Source organism: Pan troglodytes, chromosome 10 (assembly GCF_028858775.2).
Source record: "Pan troglodytes isolate AG18354 chromosome 10, NHGRI_mPanTro3-v2.0_pri, whole genome shotgun sequence".
NCBI lineage: Eukaryota > Metazoa > Chordata > Mammalia > Primates > Hominidae > Pan > Pan troglodytes.
In genome coordinates this window covers 71,264,116-71,283,997 of record NC_072408.2, presented here as the reverse complement: position 1 = coordinate 71,283,997, position 19,882 = coordinate 71,264,116, and the positions used below count along the sequence as shown (strand labels likewise).

At 34.1% G+C, this 19,882-nt stretch overlaps 1 protein-coding gene across 13 annotated transcripts in view; it reads right to left on the bottom strand.

Moving 5' to 3' along the window:
* Positions 1-19,882, bottom strand: part of SOX5 (SRY-box transcription factor 5) — a 1,033,373-nt gene that overhangs the window by 730,079 nt on the left and 283,412 nt on the right. For 12 of the 13 annotated variants that reach the window (XM_054664454.2, XM_063785861.1, XM_054664458.2 and 9 more), the window contains one exon: positions 11,721-11,817. The gene's annotated coding sequence lies outside the window, so the exon portion shown is untranslated. Of the gene's footprint in view, positions 1-11,720; positions 11,818-19,882 lie in introns of those variants that run through there. The other variant, XM_063785853.1, reaches the window with a different exon arrangement.

The following is a 19,882-nucleotide window of genomic DNA, read 5'->3' as shown; positions in this document are numbered from 1 at the left end:
TGCCACTGTACTCCAGCCTGGGCAACAGAGTGAGAGTCCCTCTCAAAAAAAGAAAAGAAAAATAATATATAAAGACTACTACATTGATATTTATGGTTTAAAATTGATGTGCATTTTTCTTAAAATGAAAGTAATATGTGTTCATTAAAGAAATGTAGCTGAAACACACAATTGAGAAGAATAAATTTTGAAATCAGCTATAATCCTATATAGTGTAGGTAAAGAAAGCATTTTAGTGTTATCTATACACTCTTGTTCTAAGCATGCATGTGCACATATGTACTCATTCAATCAATATTTCTTGAATATTTCCTATGACCCTGGTGTGGTTTCTCATGTCATTATAAAATTATTTTTCAGCAAAATTAATATTGCATCATACACGACCACCACAAATTACACCTAACCAGAGTCTTATTTTTCTTGACACAGGGTTTTATTTTGTCACCCAAGTTGGAGTGCAGTGGCATGATCATGGCTCACTGCAGTCTTGACCTCCTGAGGAGCTGGGACTACAGGTGCATGCCATCATGCCAGCTAATTTGTGTGTGTGTGTGTGTGTTTGTGTGTGTGTGTGTGTGTGTGTATTATTTTGGTGGAGATGGGGTTTCACCATGTTGCCCAGGCTGGTTTCGAACTCCTGGACTCAAGTGATCCAGCTGCCTCAGCCTCCCAAAGTGCTAGAATTACTAAAGGCTAAGCCACCGTGCCTGGCCCAGGGCCCATTTTTAATAAACAGGTTTTCAGTTTTGTGTTACTATTAACACTATATCCCTTTAGCTATAAATATGCATATATGTATAACTAAATATAAATATATACCAACATACACACACATATATAATATATATATGGCAAATTGCTAGAAGCATAAGCATCAACATTAACAGACTTTTAATGTGCACTGTGTGAAATGGTTCTGGTACAGTAACACAATTGACACAACTGGACACAGAAAGTGAGAGGCTTCATCTCACCGGAATTTCTTCAGCATTGGTTACTGTGGCATTTTTAATCTTCACCAATTTGCTAAGTGAACTATGATCTCAATTTAATTTGAATTACTTGATGATTTATAAAAATCAAACATTTTATGTTTATTCTTCATTTAACTTCCTCCTATTAATATTTCTATTATTTCTATTTCTATTCATTTGTAAGCAGTTTAAATGATATCCTAATTGCATCTGTTGAACATAGGAAAATGCCAATAGTTGACCAGTTTTAACAAAAATGGCAATTTAGGTTGTTCCGCCTAATGTACTGCAAATATATTTCTTAGATTTCCATTTGTCTGCCAGTCTTATCATTTAAGATGCAAAGAAGCTTTTTCATTTATGTGATCAAACCTATCACAATTTTTCTTTGGTGATTATCGCCTTTGGTGTAATGCTTTAAAAGGACTTTCAACCCTCCTCCTACTTCTATTCACCAACACTGTCTCTTAGTATTTTTATAGTTTCTTTTGATAAGAATTTAAATCTCTAATCCTTCTAGAATTCATATTGGTAATGGTATAAAACTGTAACGTTTTTCTAAATACTTATAAATCTGCCTTGAAACCATGTCTGTCACAAAGATTTGACATGTCTAGGATAACACTTGTGCTACTCAGGAGGCTGAGGTGGGAGGAACACTTGAGCCCAGGAGATCAAGGTTGCAGTGAGCCAAGATGACATCACTGCACTCCAGCCTGGGCAACGGAGCAAGACCCTGTCTCAAAAAGAAAACAAAACAAACAAACAAAAACCTTACCATGTTGTGAGGGGAGTTAAATTCCCTAATTATAGTCCAAACATCATGTTTATATTTTGTTATATCATAGAATATTATAAAACACCAATGACTCATACAATGTAAGTTACTTTCACAAATTATCTAAAAGATGCATAGATATGAGCATTATGTAAGAAAATAAAAAACAATTCATAATTATGAATTAGGGAATACTTTTACATTCATTTTAAAATTAATCTCAGCACTTTAACCTCACTTATGTATGCAAAATATATTTGCATTTACAGAATATGACTGTGAGCAACACTTCCACTGAGATGATAAATAATCTAGAATTTCTGTACTCTAACTTTGCAGAAAGTACTATGAAAACAGTTTGGGTTCATGGTTTTTACTTATTCTTGTTAGGACAACTTCTTTGTCTTTCTAAAGAAAGACAAAAAATAAGCAATTGCTTGTTCACATATATTATGTTAAAGGCTTTTAGTCAAAAGTTCATGTATTATTTTATTTGGAAGTAAAAATCCTCTTCATTACAAATAATTGCTGGACAACAGAATGATGCTTATGCAATTGTTATTATATTCTTAAGGAGCAGATTTTCTCATCTGACTTTTAAAAAGTAATAAAACTCAAATTGTCCCATAACTTTTGAGAGATTCTCACATATTTTTAATCAATGAGGAAGCTGAAAAGCCATAGCAAAAAAAAACTGTACAGAAGACCATTATATTTGGCCAGGCTAGGGTTTGAGGGCTGCTTCAAGTGGATCAGTATTGGCTACTCAAGTGGCAATACCTAGTTCCAAGATCAGGAAAATGAAGCATTTCTACTGAGATGGCATTATGTTACTTAAGTTGATGTACGTTTTGAAATTAACTCTATAATTCAAAAGTGTGCCAGTAAAACTCTCCCAGTGAATTATATGTACATACACTTGAAACACCCAGAAAATAAGTCTAATAATTTTATGCTAACCTATTCAGATAAAATATTTGTATGTAGAGCACGAAGACAATCAAGTATAATCAGGCATTTAAACAAATAATGTTGTGTTAAGAAAAAAATTATAAGGGTATGGTAGCATTAGATTTAAGTATTCCTTTAGCCTGCTTTGCATGATGTTTTACTGAAAATGCTTCATTATCTTGGTGAGACCAAGCTGAAAGTATATTAAAAAAAGGAGTCTTACTCAAGAGATTTACGTGTACAATAAGAAACAATTTACAAAGATTTTTAAAGGTTCTGAAAGACAATGAGAAATAGAAATAGACTAAAACAAAAATGTTATACCTTTCAGAAGATATACGATCATATAATGAATTATTAAGAAACAAAGGATGTACATCCAAAGACTACTTTCAGGAATCAATTCTACCATATGTTACAAGAGAAATGTGGATGAAATTGTAGAGCAGAAACAATTAGGTGCACAGGTATGTAGCATCAGGAGCCTTTATTTGTGAAACCTAAAATCTGTGCCTTCTTTATTAAAGTAATAACCAGGATTTTTATTTCAGAGGGTCATTGGATTTGGCCAAGGTCTTTCATTCTTGTTAATTATTATGTGTTCAGAGTAATGCACATTTTTATCTACAGGTGGCAGACCTTTTAAAAATCAATTTCAGTCATATTCAGTATTTTGTTTTGGTGTGTGCATATTTTTTAGCTGCCATCCCCATTAAAATGTAACAGTGTGCTATTCAGAGTTCTCATTAATGTTGCACAATTTAGATGATAGATTTGTCAACAAAGTGGCTCATTCTCAAAGGCCAGTGAACCCTGTCGGGATAAATGCCTTAAAAATTGTATATTGCAGGGTAATCTTTAATTATATAGAACTCACTTGACAATTTACAGTATATTGGGATTATTTTCCTTTTTCAAGCAATAAAGCGTTTTACTTTATAGATTAGGGTGACTGAGGGAAAAAAGTGATTGGATTTGATAAATAGTTAAAGCAAAGAGCTTGCTTATTTGCAAGTAAAAGAGAAAGGTGACCCAAAGGCGTGTACAAATGACAACCACTTAGGATCACAAATTATTAAGTAGCTAAATGGTTAAAGCAAATAACTATAAATGCAGTGACATTTTAAAAGAATGTTAACACAGAAAGAGATAAGCAAAACAAAAATATACTGACACCAATGGTATAACTAATCATTATCCTCAATTTAACTTCATAAAATCTTGGATTTAAATACCTATGTGAAGTTTCTTATTTTGTTGTGTTGGTTTTGGTCAATTCAGCATATAATCTGGTGTTCAACTAAGCCTTTTTGTGACTATTATTGATTTGTTGGAAAGGATTTTTAACAGAGAAGTACTCAAAATATATGTAAACATCCATAACTTTATAGTTCTCAAACATTTTTATTCCATTCAATCTAATACCTTTCTATGCCTACTATCCTTTATCACATTTCTTTATTTTTATTCTTTATTTTTTTTTTTTTTTTTTTTTGAGACAGGGTCTTGCTTTGTGGCCCCGCTGGCACGAATGCAGCTCACTACAGCCTTGAACTCCCGGGCTTAAGGTATTCTACTGACTCAGCTTCCTGAGTAGCTGGGAATACAGGCATGTTCCACCATGCAATTTTTTTTTTTTTTTTTTTTTTTTTTTTTTTTTTTTTGAGACAAGGTCTTCCTATGTCACCTAGGCTGGTCTCAAAACTCCTGAGCTCAAGGCATCTTCCTGCCTCAGTCTCCCAAAATCCTGGAATTACTGGCATGAGCCACCATGCCCAGCCTGGTATTCTTTTCCAGAATACTGGACAGAATAAATGCTTATTTTACTATCCTATTTTTGTTCATTTCTAATGTGGGAAACTCTTTTTCTTTTTTTGAGACAGAGTCTCACTTTGTCGTCCAGGCTGGAGTGCAGTGGCGCGATCTCAGCTCACTGCAACCTCCACCTCCCGGGTTCAAGCAATTCTCTGCCTTAGCCTCCCGAGTGGCTGAGATTACAGGCACCCACCATCACACCCAGCTACTTTTTGTATTTTTAGTAGAGACAGGGTTTCACCATCTTAGCCAGGCTGGTCTTGAACTCCTGATCTCGTGATCCACCTGCCTCAGCCTCCCAAAGTGCTGGGATTACAAGTGTAAGCACCACGCCCGGCCTAATGTGGGGAACTCTTTATAAGAACCTTCAATTATTTTACTTAATTTTGAAAGATGTCTCCATTTAATTTATACTATTTGCCAGGATATTTCTCCCACTTAAAGCATAAAACACCACAAAAAAATTAATGAAATCTATCAACTATTTGCTCTATTATTTTAAGATTTATCTATCATGAGATATATGTACAGAATATGTTCAGTTTAACACATAGTAATAAAGCACATGCCCATGGAAGCACCACACAGGTCATTACTGGCACTCTCTCTTGAGTTAGAAGTGTTCCTGGACACAAATTCTGCACCCTGACCTCAACCTCTTTCCTCATTCGTAGATATCAGCACTCCCTGGCTTTTACACTAGTATTTCTTGCTTGTCTTTAGTCTTCCTATCTACAGTGTGTTCCTAAATGATATAATTTAGTTGGCCTAGAATCATCCTGTCTGTATTCTGATGTGTCTTGATTTTTCCAGCTAATATTAATTACAGCACTAAGATTCTTCCATTTTCAATACTTCACACGCCATTGTACGATTGTTCTATAATTTTCCAACTTGCTGATTACAGCTGAGTTATTTCCGGATTTTTTGGCAAATACAAATATTTCTCGTGTAAACCATCTTGTAGATTTCTTCTGACACATATATACACATATTTCTCTAGGATATTTATCTCTAGGAATAATAGAATTGCTATTGCTTAAGCAAGGGCTATAAATTTCAACTTTACTAGGTACTGCATCTAAAAGTAGTTGTTCCAACTTACATCCCAACAAGCCCTTGATGAGTGTTGCTATTGCTCTCCAACCTTGTCAATGCTTTGAACTGCTAGACGTTCTACTTTTCTCTATTCTGAGGCATGTGTAGTGGAATCTCATTAAGAGTTTATGTTGTATCTCCTGGCTACTACTGAGACTAAGGATTTTTTCATGTCTTGGACATTATTTCATATATTGGGCATTTTCAAATTATTGTCCATTTGCATTTCTTCTTTTGCCTTTTTCTACTGGACTATGTGAACTTTAACAACGACTTGTAGTTTTTTAAAAATCAATTCTGAATACCAACCTTGTCAATGATGTTTTTGAAATTTATTCTATTACTCTAGGTCCTGTTTTTCACTCTTTTTATGGCGTTTTCTGATAAACAACAACAAGAAAATGTGTTGTGTGCTTTTTTGGCTTAAAGAATCCTTCTCTACTCCTAAGTCATATTCCCAGGTTATGATCTTAGAGTCTGTCAATATTGTTCTGTCCCTTACACTTAGGTTTCGGCCAACTAAAATTGATTTTTCTGTGTGATGTGAAGTAGAGATCCAATCTTATTTTTTACATGGAAAATGAATTTTCTCAGTATCCACGTATTAACAATTTATTTCTCCACTTTAAAGGACTGCCCTTATTAGAAATAAAGTATCCATATTTGCAAGAGTCTGACTTCTCTATTGTCTCTCATTTGCCTACTTGTCTATCCATGCAGGAATGCCATACTTTCTGAATTAACGGAGCTTAATAAAATCTGTAGGGCAAGTCTTCCTACCCATTGCTCCTTTATAAAGAGTATCTTGACTATCTTTTGCCTTTCACATTTTAGAATTAACTTGTGACATTTAACACACACACACAAACACACACACACACACAATGTACAGATAACAAGAAACAAAGACAAAAACAGAATATTTATTGTGATGGCATGGTACTTATAAATCAATAAGGGAGAAAGAGACATCTTTACAATATTGGATCTTTTCAATGCATGAATATGGTATATCTCATCATTCATATCAGCCTTAGAAAATATTACTTAATAATGTTTCACAGTTTTCCCCATAGAAATATTGTGCATCTCTTATTACCAGAAACTAGAAAAAATGATGCTGATATATAGAAAAACTGTACATTATACTATATTATATGCATCAGTCTTGCAAAATTGTCTTATTAACTCATATCGTGTGCCAATAACGACAGTTAGTTGTTTCTTTTTCAACCCTAATAACTTTATTTCCTTATCTTTCTTTACTGCATTGACTAGGATTTCTAGAAAAATACTAAATAGCAGGGGTGATAGCAAATATCCTTGTCTTGTTCTTGAACACAGAAGGAAAGCCTTTAACATTTTACTATTACGATTTATCTTTGCTGTATGTATTTTATATCACATTAAGGAAGTTCCTCCCTGCTTTTAGTTTTCCAAAAAATTTTTAATACAAGAAACAGATGTTGAAATTTATTAAATGCCTTCCCTGCATTTACTGAAATGATCATATGACTGTTTTAATCTGTATTAAATTGTTTATTTTTTTACATATTATCCAACCTTGTATTTCTGGAATAAACCAACTTGTTCATAATTTTATATTAAATGATTATGTGATTAAATTTTTGTTTTATATATTGCCAAATTTGAATTGCTAATATTCTGTTGAGTATATTTCCACTTATAATCACAAGAGGAATTGGCCTGTAAGTCCTTTTTCATACTATTCTCATCAGCTTTGGTATGAAAACTATATGATAATTATAAAATGAATTCGGATTGTTACCTCTTCTATCTTTTGAAAAAAAAAAATTATGTAACATTAGACTTTGGCTGAGTGCAGTGGCTCACGCCGGTAATCCCAGCACTTTGGGATGCCAAGGCGGTGGATCACTTGAGGTCAGGAGTTTGAGACCAGCCTGGCCAACATAGTAAAACCCCGTCTCTACTAAAAGTATAAAAGAAATCAGCCAAGCATGGTGACATGTGCCTGTTAAGCGTGGTGACATGTGCCTGTAATACCAGCTACTTGGGAGGCTGAGGCACAAGAATCGCTTGAACCTGCAAGGCAGAGGTTGCAGTGAGCCAAGAGCAAGCCACTGCACTCCAGCCTGGGCCACCCAGTGAGATGCGGTCTCAAAAAAAAGATTAGACTTATTTCTTCCTTGAATTTGCCTGGGAAGTCATCTTGGTCAAGATTTTGCTTTTGCTTTATAGGACAATTTTTGATTACTGAATTAAATTTCCTTTATAGTTATAGAACTATTCAAGTTCTCTACTTCACTTCAGCAAATTTTGGCATTGTATTTTTCTAGAAATGTTCCCATTCATCCAACTCTTTATATTTACCCCAAAAAAATTTATACGTATTTCTTACTAGCTGTTTGATATCTGCACATCTGTTGTGGTGTCTCCTTTTTCAATACTGATATTGGTAATCTTCCCATTTCTCTTGCATTTTAGCTCAGTCTCATCAGAGGTTTGAAATATTTATTCACCTTTTCCAACAATCGGTTTTTTGGCTTTCTTAGTCCTCTTTGTTGTACGACTGTTTTCCACCTTGTTAATTTTGTTCTTACTTTAATTAATTTCTTCGTTTTATTACACTGAGTTTATTTTGTTGTTTTATAACTTCTTGAGAGGAATTCTTGGCCTATTAATTTTTGCCCTTTGCTTTTATAATATGTTCATTTAGGTTATAAATTTCCTAGTAAATGCTTCTTATAGGCATTCTGTAATTGTTATATGTAGGATATCTATTATTGTTTAGTCTAAAAACTTTCTAATTTCCATTGTGATTTCTTTTTAATTGTGAAACTATACTCCTAGCTCTATTTCTGTTTGCAGCTTCATTTCATTGTGGTACAACTTTAATTCTTGGAAAATGGTTGAGGCTTAATTTAATAAGATATTCATTGACTTAGAATATTGTCAATGTTTATCATTGTCTCTTATGTGCTTGACAATAATGTAAATTTTACAGTTGTATGCAAGGTTCTACATATATCCATAAGGTCATGTTTCTTAATTTTGCCATTCAACTAAATCTCACCAATTTTTCTATTTTATTGTATCAATTACTAAGACAAGTGAATTAATATCACTGCTATTATACAGTTGTTTATTTCTCTTATTGTTCTATCAATTATTTCTTAATACACTTCAAGATTATGTTATTAGGGGCATTGAGATTTAAAATTATTCTGTCTTCCTATTGAATTGAAACTTCAATCATTTATAAAGTGACTCTATCTCTAGTAATTATTTGGGCTTTAAAGTCTATTTTGCTTAATGAACTTTAAACACTAGTCACACCAGTGTCCACATAGTAACCATTTGCATGGTATAATGTTTTCCATTATTATTTACCTCTGACACATGAGAAGTCTGAGCAATAGCAGTTAGGGAACAAACCCAAAAGTAAACAGGTATAAGTGGTACAATTAGGAGACAGACCCAAACAATCTGTCTCCAAGGTCTATGCTTCCAAACATCATACATCATGTGTCTCTTACAAGTTCAAAGAGTAAAGTCAGTTTAGGTTTTGAAAGAAAAAAAAAAAAAAAGCTTTCACTGTCATCTCCACAATATTTTCTCACATTGCTATCAAATTGTGATTTTTCACTCATCTTAGAGTTAAATTCTCACTCTTCTAATATTCTAAGGTAACATAATACTTAAAAAAAAATCTTAATCCAGAACTGCAGTACTCAACCTCTTCCACTTATACACAAGTTTTGCTTTGTGCCTTTGAAATAGGCATGCATACCAGAAGCCTTCATGTGTTTATCCAATGCCACTGAACTGTAGCACAATACCTTGAACTGCCCTAAGCTAAAAGAGGCAGCCAGGCTGCAATATGATCAAGATGTCTAAGTGGTTGTATGGATCTACTGAGCAGGAATCCTCATTTCAACCCGACTTTGGGAAAAAAATAACCAAAAGGATGGGTGCTGGGCTGTTTCAACTCTCCTTGAACAGAGATATATATAGTATCTTAACAAACAGAGGCACTTAGCAGCTTATATATACCTTCTGAAAATCCACACCTTTTATATTTCTCAAATTTTAATATTAAATTATACTATTTAAAAACTCTGTAAACTATGAAGAAAATTAAAACTTCTCATGAGTCCATTATCCAGAGTTAATTATATTCAATGTGTTTATTATTTTTTCTATTAATTTTTCTGTGTTTGTAATATATATGCACATGTAGAGATATATATGTGCATACATGTGTGTACATATATACCCACAAACTTGGAAACATATTATATCTTTAGTGTAGACTCTGATTTTTTAATTTAACATTGCATTATGCATAATTTTATGTCTTTTAAAATTCTTTAGAAAAGAATTTTAAATACCAAATATCAAATTTTAAATATCAAATGAAATACTCATTTCATTCTGGTTGCAGGATATACCATCATATAAATGTATTCAAATTTATTTAGCCACTGCTCTGCTGCTGAACAGTTAAATCTATCTAAAATCTTCCACTTATAAATATATGAAAATTAACTTAAAAGAAATATAAAATTTTATCTTGTTTAAACTGTTATGTTGGATCTGGATCACTTGCAACTAAATATCTTCCAAACTAATAGCATGGGAATGTTACATAGAATGCTTTGACAACATTTAAGGCTGTTTACAGAAGTGGCCCAATTCCTTCCTGGAAAGTTGAACAAACACAAGGTTTCCCCAAAATTGTTGAAAATGTCCGTCTCTCTACATTCTTGTTATATTATTATTATTCTAAATTACTTTCCCCTAGTTAGATAAGTGAGGCATAGCTTTGCATTCCTTTTATTACCTTTTGTATTAGTTATATTCCTTATTAACTACTTGTTCTTGTATCTCATTATCTTTTAAATTAAGATATCACTGTCTTTCTTATAACTGCTCTTTACATTTAATGTTTGCCATATTTATTAGAAGCAGTAGTCTCAGTTTGTCACTTGCCTTTTAATTTTATTTATATTGGTATTTTTGCCTGTAAACCTATAGAATTTTTGTTTGGAATAATTTGGTTGTGACTTATTCCACTTTTGTTAGTATAAAAATCCATTATTCGCTATGTTTTCTTCTATATTATATTGTTTCATTTGTCTGTGAATATATGAAGCCTGAGTTATAAGTATTTTAATAATACTATTTGGGATTTTAACAATTTTGTTTTTAAAAGAGGTAACCACTACCATTAATTCTAAGGGTTTTCACACATACACTTGCATCTTGAAATGGTGGGAACATAAGTCATAACACTGTAAGAGCAGATTTCTGAATAAATGAGCTTTAAGTCATTATGCAAGATGAACAGTGTTTCATTATTCTTTTTAGGTATCAACGAAAGGAGATTTCCCTTTCAATCTTACTGGTGACAAACTTCTCCTGAACAACAGAATTCCTTCCTTTCATCCTTTTCTGCAGTTACCTGCATGATGACTAGTCAATCAATAAATTAGAAAAGGATTTTCAACTCTAGATCTGTGGTCAAACTTTCAGTGCCTGTTCCCAAGAGTATAACATTTTTGAAAAGACAAACAGGGATTTCATGCACACACAGATAGATGCCCATGGAATGTTTCTGTCAGTAAATTAGAAAATATTTGTCTGGCTTCAGCAATATTACATTTTTGTATGCATTAACAGAATCATACCCCAGAATACTTAATAGCCTATAGAAATTTTTCTAAAGTATGTGACCTATCCATTGCAATCCCAAATATTTATTTTGAAGCAACAACAAAAAAGTAGCAACAAATGTTTCAAAAAACATTTTTCAGTGGAGAAAAAAGCTTTCACAACTTCAGAAAAAGTGTATCTCATTAAGAAAAAGAAAAGAAAGGAAATGTTGCTATCATCTGCCAGTTTAGAGACATTACCATCATAATGAGTCTCAAAATCATAATTAAAAAGCCAGTTGTCATCTGAATATAAAAGACTATGTACTATACTTTTATATGCACATGTTTTATATATTTTTACTTATAAATTAAAAATAAGAGAAAGCATATAAACTTCCATTTTTGTGAAATAGAATAGTTATCAATTTTTCAAAAGTGTTATTATGTGTTTTATGAATATACCTTTTTCCTACCCAGTGCAGTGCCAGAATTCTCTGTTCAGCTTTCAGAATCTTGTCAACAGATTCAAACAGGAATCATGTCATCAGCAAGAGGAAAGCTGGAAAAATAAAAGTAGACCATTAACAGTGCATTGTTTTATTTAGTAAATATGAACATATGACTCTTGAAAATAGAAAATGTGTAAGGTTTTCAAAAGAAATTTATATTTATATATGTAAATTGATAAACCATTATATATAAATATATATGTAAATTGATAAACCATTATATATAAATATATATGTAAATTTACATTTAAATATATAAATATATATTTAATATTTACATTTAAATATATAAATATATATTTAATATTTACATTTAAATATATAAACATAAATATATATTTAAATGTAAATTTACATATATAAATGTAATAAAATTATGGTTTATGGAAGAAGGGGTATTATCTTGGCATTATAAAGCCACCACAATTAATCTAAAAACTCAGTAGTTGTTGTGGTCCACTTTTAATGTAAATATCCTGCAGATGCTTTAGGACAGGCTACACTAAGGTAGATTCTTGCTGCTCGAAATGATTCATGAGACATCTTCAGGTGTCCTCTTAGGTCTCTTCTTTGAGCCCATTCAAACATATAACAGCAATGGTCAACACAGTAATTGTTAAATGTTCAGCTATTTTTCATTTCATTCCATCACTGCTATGTATTTCTCTGACTGCCGTGCTCAGCTCAGCTTCAGAAAGTGCTCTTGCCACTATCATGAGTGAATAAAATTCTGGCTTTGTTACCAATTTTCCTAGGCTGAACAAAAATCGGCCCTGACAATCTGTTGAGATTCCCAAGAATCAGACTTATGAAAGCAAGGAACCTGTACACGGTAGGAGCCACAGCCTTGATTCTGGCTCAGTCGCTCCACTATTAGTCCAATTCAAGGGAAATTGAGTAATCTCTTGGGTGTTTGTTTTTATATCATCACTGGTTATTCAGTTTTGATCACAAGGTTTACAGTATTTGAATAGTTTTATTACCATACTATATCTTCCTGGAGCATGCCTGGTATAGAAGCATTTTACTCCATTCCAAAATCAGAACTTTTGTTAGGAAGCACAGAAATTCAAGTGCCACAATGTTGACAAAGAGAAGAATCCACATTACTTCATTAGTTTACTCATTACTTCATTGAAGAATATTCCACAAAGAGAAAAATTATCATTAAAAACTTTGAACATCAGGCTGGGTATGATGACTCACGCCTGTAATCCCAGTACTCTGGGAGGCTGGAGCAAAAGTATTACTTGAACCTAGGAGTTCAAGACTAGCATGGGCAACACTGAGACTCCAGCTCTACAAAAAATTTAAAAATTAGCTAAGCATGGTGGCATGCATCTGTAGTCCCAGCTATTTGGGAGAATGAGGTGAGAGGACTGCTTGAGTCCAGGAGGTTGAGATCGCAGTAAGCTGTTGTTGTGTCACTGCACTTCAGCCTGGGCACCAAAATGAGACCCCATCTCGAAAAAGCAAACAAACAAAAGCCAACCAAAACAACAACAAAAAACTTTTAACATGGGAAAGTATGTTGCTGAAGTAGAATAAAGGCTGTCTATATATAGTCAGTGGATTTTTAAAAATGTATTTCCATAAAAAATTGTACTTAGAAAAAATACCACAAACTCCACTTTTTTTTTTTTTTTAGTTAAGTGAATTGTCTCATCTGCCCAACTGTAAAGAGACTACACTACTACCACAATTGTGTTTACTAAGTGGAACAGTGAAATTTTGTCATATCATATATTTGGGTGACACAGAAATTCACAGGTGGTAATTTTACCCACAAGAGGGAGCTTGTATTTTTATATTTTTATTATAGAACATGAAAAACTTGAATTAAAATATGAAGTTCTAAAAATGTCTGTTGATACCATCATCTTTATGTCAGGTCAAATTTTGAGGTAACCAGATTGTAGTTGGCATATTTTTCTTCAATGATAACATATCACTATGGCAAAAGATTGGAAATATAATTGGAATTTTAAAAACATTTCCTACCTATATTATAATTAGGTTTTTTTAGATACAAGAATGAAGATGTAGCTGGCAAAGCAGCCTGAGAGAAAATTCTTTTTAGGTGGTAGTAACATTAGGTGTGTGAAATTGACTAGAATTATTATAAGTACTCTGCACCCAAATTTAATTACACAGCAGTGAAATGATAGTTCAGTCATTCTTTTATCAGAAAAGAGGTTGTAAAAACCAATAATTTTCTGTGTATTTATAGAACAGGAAACAACCTACTTTAAAAATTACTAAGATCGCTGATATCGCTAATATCACTTAAAACTTGTGTAAGTAACGTTGTAACTGGCATGATACCACAATGAACTTTCCTTTCTTAGAGTTGAGAGAAAAAAATTTTCTTAAAAAAAAACTCAGCTCAATTCCTTCATATCCTTTAAGGTCCCTAAACAATATCTTAAGTTGTTAAGACTCTCAAAATAAATAAATACACTCTGAACTTTGTAAAAATAAAACGAATTCATTAACTTAAAAACTCCCATCTAAAAAAATAATTTTGGCAACTCTTATTAACCCCGAGTGATCTGTTCTATCACATTCAGAGACACAGAAATAACTAGGCTGAAATTTGTTTTCTGACCCTCTGTAAACTGCAGGGGAGACAGATGATAAGAGTTCTGTCACTTTCTCCCAAGGTTCTTGTCTCAACTTCTAGAAGATACTATATAACACAGGCAGGGAGTTGAGAAAGAAGGGGTTAATCATGCTGCTCTTCCTTCTGGAATTTCCAACCTACCCATTAAATCATTGTTTTTTTTTCTCCCACTAGGGACTGTGAATCTAATGGACCTAAAATCAATACCTTACAAATGACATAAAAAATATATTCATTTTATGGACTAATGTACCCTAGTGTCTGAATCCTATTTACACCCTCTACTTTAAAAAGGAACGACAGACCCATTTCTGCCAGTAAAAGGTTACTCAGTCACTTTGGTGACATGCTGCAGAATGCACTGTCATACTAAAGTGCAGCATGAGGGAAAGATTGGTGGCTGCAAAACCACTATTGTGGAAACTTTCAACACGGTGCCGTGAAATTGTGTTAAGAAACACAGTCAGGGAGGAGTACGCAGGTAGCTTCAAAGATGTTAGCCATGTTCTGAGGTGCTTTTACGGGTCTCTGTTTCATCATCTTGTTTCATAACTTAAAGTATATTATATAAAATTTTAAGTGGATCAAATATTACATAATATCATTTTAAAAACAAACACAGTTTTCACTTAATAGTGAATTCTATCATGATTGAAAAAACTGGATAAAAATTCCTAAGCGGCAGAAATGCTCACTAACACACCAAAGCACTACTAGTCAAATAGACATAGTGTGTGATCAAGCCACATTAAAGGGGACAGAGGCAAGCCCCGGGGAAACAAAGGGTATTTCATTTACCAGATACAGCACGGACACAATCACAAAAGGTGACTACTGCTTGGTGTTTCACATATTGAGAAAGTATGCTTATGAGAGGGTTTTATGTTTACAGAACATTCTCCAAACCAAAGAACCCACATACTTCATCAAAAGCCATTCTTATCATTTACAAAGTATTAAGCTTTTTTTTTAAGCATAATACATTGGTAACTTTTTTAAAATTTTGAGAATATCTTCTTCTACATTTAGTATTTTTATGATATCAAATATAGGGCAACCCAGTACAAATGCAAAGATACCTTCAGTTTCATTGCAAAGATTAAAGTGTCAGGGGAAGGGAGAGAGAGAGAGAGGAAAGAAAAAAAAAAAAACCTAAAAATTAAGGAAAGAACTTTTCTCCTAGGAAAATATCACCTGACTTACTTTTTGTTTCCATGGGTACAAATAGAAAAGAGAATAATGAATAAGAAAACAAACTTTAAAACAGATAGTTTTTGAGAGAATACTAGCAACAGGTAAGCATGAAATTTCCAGTTCAGTTTTACTGGCTTAAAATCTATACAGTTATAAAATTACCAAAAGGAAAAAAAAAAAAAAAACTGTTGTTCTTTATTCCATTTGCCAACCAGAGTCATTTATCCCCTATTAGATAAAGTATAATAGACTCTACGGAAAGGGTCATTGGCCTTCCATTTAATGATATTGCCAGCCCCAATCTGCATTTTCCCGGCAATGTCCCTCAACACAGAATAAATGGCTGATCTCTTCACAATAACAGCTGATTTCTATTTATTAAGCTAAAAAGGTCACCATTTTCTACGGCTGGGCCGCCCTGCACTATTGATAATTTTATGCATAAACAAATGGCAAATTTGTGCCACATAAATATGCATTAGCAATTACTTTTTCCTTGGGCAACGCTCACCGCATGCAAATGTGTACCTCGCAGGGCCTGGTAGCTTTTGTTTTAGCTCTTGAACAGTGAAACAAAAGAGCACAATAAACAATTTTAAAATTGCCAATCAATAAGCAATGCAAATGCAAAGGTAAATGGCAAGAAACTTGCTCAGAAACAGCAAAACAAAAGTGAAGCATGAGGGGGATGGGGAAGGATTTTCTTTTTTATATTATTTCATTTCTTTCTCTTTGATAATGAAAAGGCTAAAGTACTCTTGACACAGAACAGCTAGCTAGGCTGGTACTAAAGCAGATGCCAGATGGGGAAAGGAGAAAATATACACATGTTGAATAAACACACACATCCCAAAAAAGAGGGTAAGAGGAAAACTGTGTTCCTCGATGCGATTTCCGGGGCATCACCTACTCAAATTTCTGATGGTCAATTTCAGAGATTTGTAAGAATATTCAATTTCAGAGATTCAAAGAATTTTAAAACTAGGAGGAGCTACAGAGACTCATAACCAAATCTCAATTCCGTAGTACTTTGCTATGATGTTGTTTCCTAATGTCACCTCCCTCAGTAAAAAGGAATATACATGATCAATAAATGGGATATCTTTAGGAACACAAAGAAAAGGGGTAAATGAGGAATATATAAGAAATAAAGGGAGGGATAGCATTAGGAGATATACCTAATGTTAAATGACGAGTTAATGGGTGCAGCACACCAACATGGCACTTGTATACATATGTAACAAACCTGCACGTTGTGCACATGTACCCTAAAACTTAAAGTATAATAAAAATAAATAAATAAATAAAAATTAAAAGGTAAATAAACAAAAATCATTATTCATCAGAAAAAAAGAAATAAAAAGCAATCTACAAAATGTTTAAAATAAAAACCCTAATCTCAAAACAATGCGAGAATAATGTCAGGCACAAGAAGCAAGAAGCATAAGAAAAACTAGAAACAAAAAAAAAAAAGGTGTTGCCCAATTTGAACAGGAAAACAATAGATAACTCAAAAAAGCTGACTCTTTTAAATCAAAAATTAGCCTTAAGAGATTTTTTAGTGTTATTTACCGAGCACTATTCTAAGTGCTTTACACTTAGATCCATTACACTTCATCTTCACAAAAACCTCGAAGGATGGTACTATTAGCGCCGCTCCCATTTCCTAGCGCTGAGGCGCAGGGAGGTTAAGTTAATTAGGGCAGTGCTAGATCTGGGTCTTGACCCCATCTGAAGCCAGCACCTGCAAGCATCACTACTGCTAATACTTGCCATCCATTCTTTAAAAGCCATCCACGTTGACCCGGTTGAAAAATTTCTTCTGACCTGTGTAGACAGCTTTACCTTTGCATAAATAAATCACACTGTGTTTTAAACATCTATATTCAGGGCTTATGTGAGTTTATTTGGCCAAGTGATTAAAATACTTTAGCTTCTGTAAAATATATAAATATTAATTTGTATGTTAGTACAGATGTACCTTAGTACATTAGTGCATGTGCACTGAGAATGTGCCGTAGTCTTAATCACTGGAGAACAGAAAAACACTTTGTGATCCCATCTTGATCTTAATGTAATTAAAGGTTTTACTATTCCTCAAAGGATTAACAAGATTTACCCACAATGTTGTAAAAATAAATATATAAAGTATTCTTGGCTAAATGAAAATAGGCAAACCTGGAAATCTAAAACCAGCAAGTGGTTCTGTCTTGCTCAGAGCTAAGAAAGTCTTCACATGTATCTCTTAGAATCCTGATATTGATCCTAAAAGTCAAACTTCTTTACAGAAGGTCACAAAACTTCTCCCAGCAATATTTTCCCCCTGGTAATATCAGTGTTGGAAGGCCAGGACTGTTGCTTGCATATACGGTGCCTTTGTCTGAGTAAGAAAAAGATGACCCCTTGGGGGAGGCCATTCAGAAAATATGCCACCGGCACAACCATACCTGGTAGTCCTTGAAAAGACTTTAGAGTTTCCTTACTTGGAAAAGTGTTACTGTTAATATTAAACTCCGTCTTTTTAAGAACCAAGAACCTATTCTTTAATACAAAATCAGTATAAAGATTCATTCCAACACGATAGCGATATCTTACATGTTAATTCAAATAACTACGTAGCTAGGGTACTCCTATTTCCTTCTGTTTCAGTTTTCAATCTTTGTGGCTGTGTATATAAATGCTTGGGTATGTTTTTTCTTATTATTAACTAAATGCAACCAATATGTGCCGAAAGCCATTAATTTATAACAGGCAAAGTTTTAGTTATAATCATTCCTTACCCAAATGCTCACTCTCTATGCAAGGTAAGTAATTTAAACTAAAACCATGAATATTCCAGCTAAAGTAGAGTTTGTCTGAAATTTCTAAGTACTCATAGACTCTACTATGTAGAAGTCATGTAAATGGAAGTGAACAGGAAGTATGTAAAAAGTGTGGTTGGGTTAAATGGACATTGCAATGTCCAAAGGCTCACCATGGGTTTCACAGCCAGAGGCTAGGTCAGATAGTCGCATTGTTTGTCCCCAATCCCACAAAATTAGATTTAAGTAGCAGGTACCTTTGGGGGATTCAGAAAGTCTTAGAGAAAAACAGGAAATTCTAGTGAAGATTTTGTGTGAACAGCAGGAGGGGAGCCACTGCCTCATTTGCCCTGGGTGAGGGTCTTGCCAGCCACTCTGCTTTAGACACATCTTTCTTTGCCCATACCCTGCTCTGCTAATCCCTGGTGTAGGCTGATCCCTGGAGGTCAAGTTTCTCAGGCTTCTCTAGGAGTCACCTTCCAGGTGAGTTTCACTACTGGGAGGAGAGCTGATGGAGGTGTAAGCAGAATGTGGGAGGCACACGTTTTTCTTCTCTCTCTCTGTGTGTGTGTGTGTGTGTGTGTGTGTGCGTGTCTTTCGTTCAACTTTTTAAACATTTATTATAGACAATTACAAACATATTTAAAAAATAGAGATACTAGTAAAACAAACCCTCATCAACCACATCCAAATTTCAACATCTATGAACCTTCTGCTATTTGAGTTTCTCCCTCGTCTTTCCTGGCTTCCTGCCTCAGGCAGCAGACTCTTCTTGGTCTACCTCCTGCCAGGCAGGCTCACATGGTTCCAGCTGCAGTCCAGTGACCCTGGTAACCCCATCTATTCCCTTTGTCTCTCCAGTATAAAGGTGGTAGCAATTTTTTGCTGTTCCTGAAGCCTAGGTTGCTCTTTTACAATTTTTACTGTCAATGTGTAACAATTTTCCAACATTATATACCACCTTTTGAAAATAATCAGGCTGAGTGTGGTGGCTTACACCTGTAATCCCAGCACTTCGGGAGGCTCAGTCGGGTGGATCACCTGAGGTCAGGAGTTCGAGACCAGCCTGACCAACATGGTGAAACCCCATCTCTTCTAAAAATACAAAAATTAGCTGGGCGTGGTGGCAGGCACCTATAATCCCAGCTACTTGGGATGCTGAGGCAGGAGAATCGCTTGAACCCTTGAATCCGGGAGGTGGAGGTGGCAGTGAGTGGAGATCAAGCCATTGGACTACAGCCTGGGCGACAGGGTGAGTGAGATTCCATCTCAAAAAGAAAGAAAAAATAATAATCAGAGTGGCTTCTGACTTCCTGCTTGGACCCTGAGCATACAGATTGCTAATTTTATTTTATTTTTTATTATCTGTTGGTAGAACTACCATTTATCCCCCTTATTCTGAGCTCCTTTGAAGTATTAACAGGTCAAGACTTCGTAAAGCATGGTACCCTTTCAACAGCATGAGGCCCAGTATGCTGGTCCAATATTTGCAATGCC